Source organism: Eurosta solidaginis, chromosome 3 (genome assembly GCF_040869045.1).
Source record: "Eurosta solidaginis isolate ZX-2024a chromosome 3, ASM4086904v1, whole genome shotgun sequence".
Lineage (NCBI taxonomy): Eukaryota > Metazoa > Arthropoda > Insecta > Diptera > Tephritidae > Eurosta > Eurosta solidaginis.
In genome coordinates this window covers 161538604-161547457 of record NC_090321.1, presented here as the reverse complement: position 1 = coordinate 161547457, position 8854 = coordinate 161538604, and the positions used below count along the sequence as shown (strand labels likewise).

The following is an 8854-nucleotide window of genomic DNA, read 5'->3' as shown; positions in this document are numbered from 1 at the left end:
AGTTTCTCAATTGGCAAAACAAAATGAACGCATACGAAAGAAAGAAAGATTTTCTCCAAAAGAATGCAAGGATGGTTCCAAGCCGAGACGCACTACAGTTGTGAAACATCAAATCGAAACTGATGATCCAGGGGATCCGTTAAACTCTTGGAACTGTTCAACTGGCCAAACGGCAGAATGTGAAACAGCGTAGCAAGACATACGTAGTAAGATGAAAAACAGGTACGAAACGGTAAAACATTCGGAAGGTCTCCTGGAGGGAGATTTGGTACTATTTTACAACCCTCACCGGCGGAAAGCTGTGATCTAAATTTCAGTGTAGCTGACAAGTCCCGTACAAAGTTGTAAAGTGGATCAGCGATGTCGTCTACCGCTTACGAAAAATTGCGAAACCAAGAAATATAAAAATAATGGTCCATTTGGAGAGGCTTGCAGAGTTTGGATAGGCCGAACAAATTTTTGTGGAGGGAAAAGAATTCAGCAAAAAACTCTTAAATGTGTTGCCGAATACCAGTTCTGCTAGGCAGAAACCGAGATAAAATCTAAAATTTTCAGGAACAGTAGTGAGAAAACAATTTCCAACCTAAACTTTCCACCTCCATGATTTTGTACCATGTATATGCGAATAAACTTAACAAACTCAGTATGCTACGCACAGCTGAGTATACAACAAGTAAGGAAGGCTAAGTTCGGGTGTAACCGAACATTACATACTCAGTTGAGAGCTATGGAGACAAAATAAGGGAAAATCATCTCGTAGTAAAATGAACCTAGGGTAACCCTGGAATGTGTTTGTATGACATGTGTATCAAATGGAAGGTATTAAAGAGTATTTTAAGAGGGAGTGGGCCATAGTTCTATAGGTGGACGCCATTTAGGGATATCGCCATAAAGGTGGACCAGGGTTGACTCCAGAATTTGTTTGTACGATATGGGTATCAAATGAAAGTGTTAATGGGTATTTTAAAAGGGAGTGGGCCTAAGTTCTATAGGTGGACGCCTTTTCGAGATATCGCCATAAAGGTGGACCAGGAGTGACTCTAGTATTTGTTTGTACGATATGGGTATCAAATGAAAGGTGCTAATGAGTATTTTAAAAGGGAGTGGGCCTTAGTTCTGTGGCGCACTCAGCCGAACAAGCTCAGCAAATAAGTATAATAAAAATAGTACATCGAAAATACAGCACTACGATATGACATTGCTTTTATTCTTTTTCTTCGCACTTTCTCGTTATTCTCTTATTCGTTTTCGTCAGACCGAGAAGTGCGCGTTGAGACATCGGATGCATAAAATTTACATTTTCCCTATTGTTATCACAAAATAAATATAGTTTAATTTAGCATAAAACGTGTTAATTATTTGGTGCGAGTCTACATGTTGGTGATCCCGACAATCAAAATGCCTACTGATGAATCAAAGGAGAGCACCGAACAGACGACATCCCAAAACTCGCCACTCTCCTCGGCAACGGTACCCCCTGTAGCTAATGGAAACGAAATATCACGTGTTACTGTGAAAATTGCACCATTCTGGCATGCAAAGCTCGAGTTGTGGTTAGCACAGGTGGAATCACAATTTGTTGCAGCGGGAATCAGCAGAGATAGATCAAAATATCATACCGTGGTAGCCGCTATCGAGAGTAATGTACTCGCACAAATAAGCGATTTAATATTGCGTCCACCGGCTAATGATATGTACCAAACGTTAAAAACGCGCATTCTTGAGCAGTTTGACGATTCGGAACAAAAACGAATCAAAAAATTATTACAAGATATTGAGCTTAACGACATGAAACCGTCACATTTGCTACGTGAAATGCGCCATTTGGCAGGATCTGAAATGAATGACAGCATGTTGAAATCAATTTGGCTGAACAGGTTACCACAGAATGTGCGCTCTATCATTTCAATTAGCAGCGAGCCACTCGACAAAGTCGCTCTGTTAGCCGACAAAATAATTGAGGTTAGCGATGGCCCGCAAATACATGCAGTCGCAGTACATAACGATGATGGCCGCTCGGACATGACCCGCAAAATGGCGGCATTAACAAAAGAGGTTGCTGAATTGAAGGCTCAGATAAAGCAACGTGGCAGGCAAACACGACGGTCGGTCTCGCATAAGTGCTCGAGTACCCCCCACAAAGGCGATACGATTTGCTGGTACCATAAAACAATACCTCCAACATCTTTGCAACGTAAATATCCGCACGATAAAACGTTTCTATACGCAGCCAATAATACGGCAATAAAAACTTTTGGTGAACGTATTGTATGTTTAAATCTAGGTTTACGGAGGAAATTTCAATGGAATTTTATTGTAGCTGACATTTCTCAGCCCATATTAGGAGCTGATTTTCTAGCACATTTTAAGCTTCTCGTCGACTTGCATCAGCGTAAACTTATCGACAGCACAACGAACGTATCGCAACTTTGCTCCGTCAAAATATTAAACGGGTACACAGGCCGGTTATCATTCATCAAAAGCGATATGCCTTTTCAGGACATATTGGCAGAATTTAAAGACCTTGCGCATGCAAGTAGAACGCCTATGAACATAAAACACGACGTCACGCATCATATTGTAACTAAAGGACACCAAGTGTTTTCCAAACCTCGACGTTTAGCACCGGACAAACATAAGGCTGCTAAAGCTGAAATCCAATCGCTCATGGACGCTGGTATTTGTCGCCCATCAAGAAGCCCCTGTGCAAGTCCGCTCCATATGGTGCGAAAGAAGAATGGCGAGTGGAGACCGTGTGGAGACTTTAGGCGGTTGAACAGTATAACGGAGCCTGATCGTTACCCGGTTCCGCATCAGCACTATTTCACGCACAACTTGGACGGTTGCACTATTTTTTCGACAATATACTTACGCCGTGCATACCATCAACTGCCAGTGGAGCCAGCAGACATTCCCAAAATGGCGATCACGACACCTTTTGGGTTATTCGAATTTGTTTTCAAACATTTCAACGGTTTATGGACCACATACTAAGAGACCTGGATTTTGCATGGGCTTACTTAGACGACATCTTAGTTGCATCTAAGGACGAAGAGCAGCATTGGCAACACCTTTGCACCGTACTTAAAAGATTGCGTGAGTATAATGTTATAATAAACCCATCTAAATGCATTTGGGGCAAGCCAGAAATATTCTTTTTGGGTTACGTTGTCAGCAAAGACGGGGTTACGCCACCAGCTGAGAGAGTGAAGGCTATCAATTAGTTTGAGTTGCCCAAACGAATCTGCGATCTTAGGCGATTTTTGGGTATGCTCAACTACTTTCGACGTTTTTTGCCAAAGGCAGCAGTAAGTCAAGGCGTACTTTCAGGGCTAATAAAAGGCAACAGAAAAAATGACACTACGAAAATTATATGGAATAAAACCACAGTCAGTGCTTTTGAGCAGTGCAAAAAAGAGCTTTCTGAAGCAACTTCGTTAGTTTTTCCGAAGCCAGGTGCACCTCTATCACTTACAGTAGACGCCTCTAGCCACGCAGCCGGCGCCGTTTTACAACAAAAAAATGGCAACGAATGGCAGCCACTCGGGTTCTATTCTGAACGCCTTACAGCGACGCAGCAACGCTACGGTACATATGACCGTGAATTATTAGGCGCGCACAAAGCAGTCAAATATTTTCGACACATGCTTGAAGGTCAAAGTTTTTGTTTATTCACGGATCATAAGCCGCTCCAGTTCGTATTCCAGCAAAAGCTGGAAAAAGCATCGCCAACACAAATACGATACCTCGATTTTTTAAGCCAATTTACACAGATATTCGGCATCTACCAGGAAAAGACAACGTCGTCGGCGATGCCTTATCACGCATTGAAGCAGTACATGTCAATAGTCACATTGATTACCATAAATTGGCAGAAAGTCAACGTAACAATGAAGAACTACAGAAACTACTTCACCATAATACGTCAGGCTTAGTCCTTAAGCCATTTTCATCATTTGATGTAAATACCGAAATTTATTGCGACGTTAGCACAGGTAAGATTTGACCATTTCTAACCCAGCCATTTCGCAAAATAGGTTTTTTGTCGATGCACAACTTATGTCATAGCGGAGCGGCATAAACCATCAAACTCATCGCGGAAAAGTTCATATGGCCTAACCTCAGAAAAGACTGCCGCCAGTGGACAAAAGCGTGCATCGCATGCCAAAAAGCAAAAGTATTTCGACATAATAAAGCCCCATTATCTACGTACACACTTGCAAATAAGCGTTTCGAACATGTGAACATCGACATAGTCGGACCTTTACCACCTTGCAGAGGATTCCGTTATTGCCTTACGTGCATCGATCGGTATACGAGATGGGTAGAAGCGTATCCTATTGAAAATATTTCGGGTGAATCTATAGCACATACATTTTATTCGAATTGGATCAGCAGATTTGGTGTTCCCCTCCGAGTGACTACGGATCAAGGGCGGCAATTCGAATCTTCCTTATTCCGTGAACTCAACAATATTTTGGGAATACAACATCTAAGAACCACGGCGTACCATCCGATAGCAAACGGCATAATAGAACGTTGGCACAGAACGTTAAAGGTAAGCATCAAATCTCACCAGACGAAAAAATGGGTCGATGTTTTATCCATAATCCTACTAGGTTATCGATCGGCATACAAAGGATTTAAAATCTAGACCGGCGGAGATGGTCCATGGAGACTCTCTTCGTCTACCAGGAGAATTTTTGCAACCATCTCAAGGAAGCAATGAGATAACTTCCGAACATAAGTTTACAAACCACCTTCGTTGTAAAATGCGTCAGCTGAGGCCTTCGCAAACGACAAATCATACGCGATCATCTCCATTCATCGAGACTGATTTGACTACTAGGTCAGCTGTTTTTATAAGAACATATTCTGTTCGTCGACCACTTCAACCACCATAGAAGGCCCTTTTCGGGTAATAAAACGATACGAAAAGTATTTTAAAGTCAATGTTCATGGCAAACATGTGAACGTCAGCATCGATCGACTGAAAGCAGCATATGTTATCAATGATAATGAGACACCGCCGTCACTACCGGCAACCGAAGAGTATCGGACAAGATCCGGACGTAGAGTTAAATTTCGCTTTCCGCTAAGGGGGGAGTGATGTGGCGCACTCAGCCGAACAAGCTCAGCAAATAAGTATAATAAAAATAGTACATCGAAAATACAGCACTGCGATATGACATTGCTTTTATTCTTTTTCTTCGCACTTTCTCGTTATTCTTCTATTCGTTTTCGTCAGACCGAGAAGTGCGCGTTGAGACATCGGATGCATAAAATTTATATTTTCCCTATTGTTATCACAAAATAAATATAGTTTAATTTAGCATAAAACGTGTTAATTATTTGGTGCGAGTCTACAGTTCTATAGGTGGATGCCTTTTCGAGATATCGCCATAAAGGTGGACCAGGGGTGACTCTAGAATTTGTTTGTACGATATGGGTATCAAATGAAAGGTGTTAATGAGTATTTTAAAAGGGCGTGGGCCTTAGTTCTATAGGTGGACGCCTTTTCGAGATATCGCCATAAAGGTGGACATGGGTTGACTCTAGAATTTGTTTGTACGATATGGGTATCAAATGAAAGGTGTTAATGAGTATTTTAAAAGGGAGTGGGTCTTAGTTCTATAGGTGGACGCCTTTTCGAGATATCGCCATAAAGGTGGACCAGGGGTGACTCTAGAATTTGTTTGTATGATATGGCTATCAAATGAAAGGTGTTAATGAGTATTTTAAAAGGGAGTGGGCCTTAGTTCTATGGGTGGACGCCTTTTCGAGATATCGCCATAAAGGTGGACCAGGGGTGACTAGAATTTGTTTGTACGATATGGGTATCAAATGAAAGGTGTTAATGAGTATTTTAAAAGGGAGTGGGCCTTAGTTCTATAGGTGGACGCCTTTTCGGAATATTGCAATAAAGGTGTACCAGGGGTGACTGTAGAATGCGTTTGTACAATATGGGTATCAAACGAAAGGTGTTAATGAGTATTTTAAAAGGGCGTGGGCCTTAGTTCTATAGGTGGACGCCTTTTCGAGATATCGCCATAAAGGTGGACCAGGGGTGACTCTAGAATTTGTTTGTACGATATGGGTATTAAATGAAAGGTGTTAATGAGTATTTTAAAAGGGCGTGGGCCTTAGTTCTATAGGTGGACGCCTTTTCGAGATATCGCCATAAAGGTGGACCAGGGGTGACTCTAGAATTTGTTTGTACGATATGGGTATCAAATGAAAGGTGTTAATGAGTATTTTAAAAGGGAGTGGGCCTTAAATCTATAATTGGACGCCTTTTCGATATACAATATTTTCGATTACAATATGGGTATCAAACGAAAGGTGTTGATGAGTATTTTAAAACGGAGTGGGCCTTAGTTCTATGGGTGGACGCCTTTTCGAGATATCGCCATAAAGGTGGACCAGGGCTGACTCTAGAATATGTTTGTACGATATGGGTATCAAACGAAAGGTGATAATGACTATTTTAAAAGGGAGCGGGCCTTAGTTCTATAGGTGGACGCCTTGTCGAGATATCGCCGTAAAGGTGGACCAGGGTGACTCTGTAATGTCTTTGTACGATATGGGTATCAAATTAAAGGTATTAATGAGGGTTTTAAAAAAGAGTGGTGGTAGTTGTATATGTGAAGGCGTTTTCGGGATATCGACCAAAATGTGGACCAGGGTAACCCAGAACATCATCTGTCGGGTATAGCTAATTTATTTATATATGTAATACCACGAACAGTTATCCTTCCAAGATTCCAAGGGCTTTTGATTTCGCCTTGCAAAAATTTTTCATTTTCTTCTACTTAATATGGTAGGTGTCAAACCCATTTTACAAAGTTTTTTTCTAAAGTTATATTTTGCGTCAATAGACCAATCCAATTACCATGTTTCATACCTTTTTTCGTATTTGGTATATTATTATGGCATTTTTTTCATTTTTAGTAGTTTTCGATATCGAAAAAGTGGGCGTGGTCATAGTCGGATTTCGGCAATTTTTTACACCAATATAAAGTGAGTTCAGATAAGTACGTGAACTGAGTTTAGTAAAGATATATCGATTTGTGATGAAGTTATCGTGTTAATAGCCGAGCGGAAGGACAGACGGTCGACTGTTTATAAAAACTGGGCGTGGCTTCAACTGATTTCGCCCTTTTTCACAGAAAACAGTTATCGTCCTAGAATGTAAGCCTCTACAAAATTTCACAAGGATTGGTAATGTTTTGTTCGACATATGGCATTAAAAGTATCCTAGACAAATTAAATGAAAAAGGGCGGAGCCATGTCCATTTTGAAAATTTCTTTTATTTATGTATTTTGTTGCGCCATATCATTACTAGAGTTGAATGTTGACATAATTTACTTATATACTGTAAAGATATTAACTTTTCTTTTAAAATTTGACTTAAAAAATTTTTTTTTTCAAAAAGTGGGCGTGGGCATTCTCCGATTTTGCTAATTTTTATTAAGCGCACATATAGTAATAAGAGGAACATTCCTGCCAAATTTCATCATGATATCTTCAACGATTGCCAAATTACAACTTGCAAAACTTCTAAATTACCTTTTAAAAGTGGGTGGTGCCACACCCATTGTTCAAAATTTTACTAGTTTTATATTCTTTGTCCTAAGTTCAACTCACCTACCAAGTTTCATCGCTTTATCCGTATTTGGTAATGAATTATTGCACTTTTTCAATGTTTCGAAATTTTCGATATCGAACAAGTGGGCGTGGTTATAGTCCGATATCGTTCATTTTAAATAGCGATCTGAGATGAGTGCCCAGGAACTTACATACCAAATTTTATCAAGATACCTCAAATTTTACGCAAGTTATCGTGTTAACGGACGGACGGACTGACATCGCTCAATCGAATTTTTTTTCGATACTGATGATTTTGATATATGGAAGTCTATATCTATCTCGATTCCTTTATACCTGTACAACCAACCGTTATCCAATCAAAGTTAATATACTCTGTGAGCTCTGCTCAACTGAGTATACAAATCGGACATTGCAGCTGCCTTTGTTTTCACTCCACACGGCACAGAATGATACTGATAATGACTATTAAAATAATAAAAAAAGTAAAATTTTTGCCCGAGCTTTCGCATCCATCGCTGGTATTGAATTTACTTACTGCACAAATGTACTCTCATATCAATATAGTGAATTGGTTAATTTCGTTCTTATCACTAGAGCGGGCCTGCTAATGCCAAATTGAGTGATATCTTCATTTCAGTAAGAGTGCTTTTCACTTAATTTGAGAGAGCATTTCAATGGAGCTCAATATCACATTTGGTGGTGGAATATAATCATTACATGGAACAACACTACGCACCCAATACTACCATTTGTTGTCTGAATCATGCTATCACAGTTGTAATCACACATCCCTCGCTCTTATTAAAAACACCAACTGCTGGGCTAAAGCTTATCACCCAACCCGGCATGAGTACTTTTCTTATCTTTGTGGGGTTGAACTGTTTTGTTTACTGCAGCAAAATTTTAGTATCAAACACGGCGTCTTGTTGGTTGAACATTTCAACGGTAAATTTGTGAAAATCCAATTGTGCCAAAACGATAAATATTACTTAAATTGTGTTTTCTTTGCGTGCTAGATTTTTACGAAAATTTGAAAAAATTTCACTTCGTAATAATCATTATTTCAAAAGTTAAAATGTAAGTACCATTGCATTGAATAATAATATTATTTCTAATATGAGTAAATGTGATAAGATAATCAAATGACATAATTCGCGATATTTATTTTTAAACTTTGACCGAGTTTTCAAATTTGATATGCGCACAATTACTTGAAAGGTGGATGTTTCAATATTTTAATGA

General features: G+C 39.7%; 1 protein-coding gene across 2 annotated transcripts in view; it reads left to right on the top strand.

The window, feature by feature from the left end:
* The first annotated feature begins 8553 nt into the window (after positions 1-8553).
* speck overlaps positions 8554-8854 on the top strand; it is a 330661-nt gene continuing 330360 nt past the window's right edge. The window contains exon 1 of one of the 2 annotated variants that reach the window (XM_067773564.1): positions 8554-8689. The gene's annotated coding sequence lies outside the window, so the exon portion shown is untranslated. The remainder of the gene's footprint in view (positions 8690-8854) is intronic. The other variant, XM_067773563.1, reaches the window with a different exon arrangement.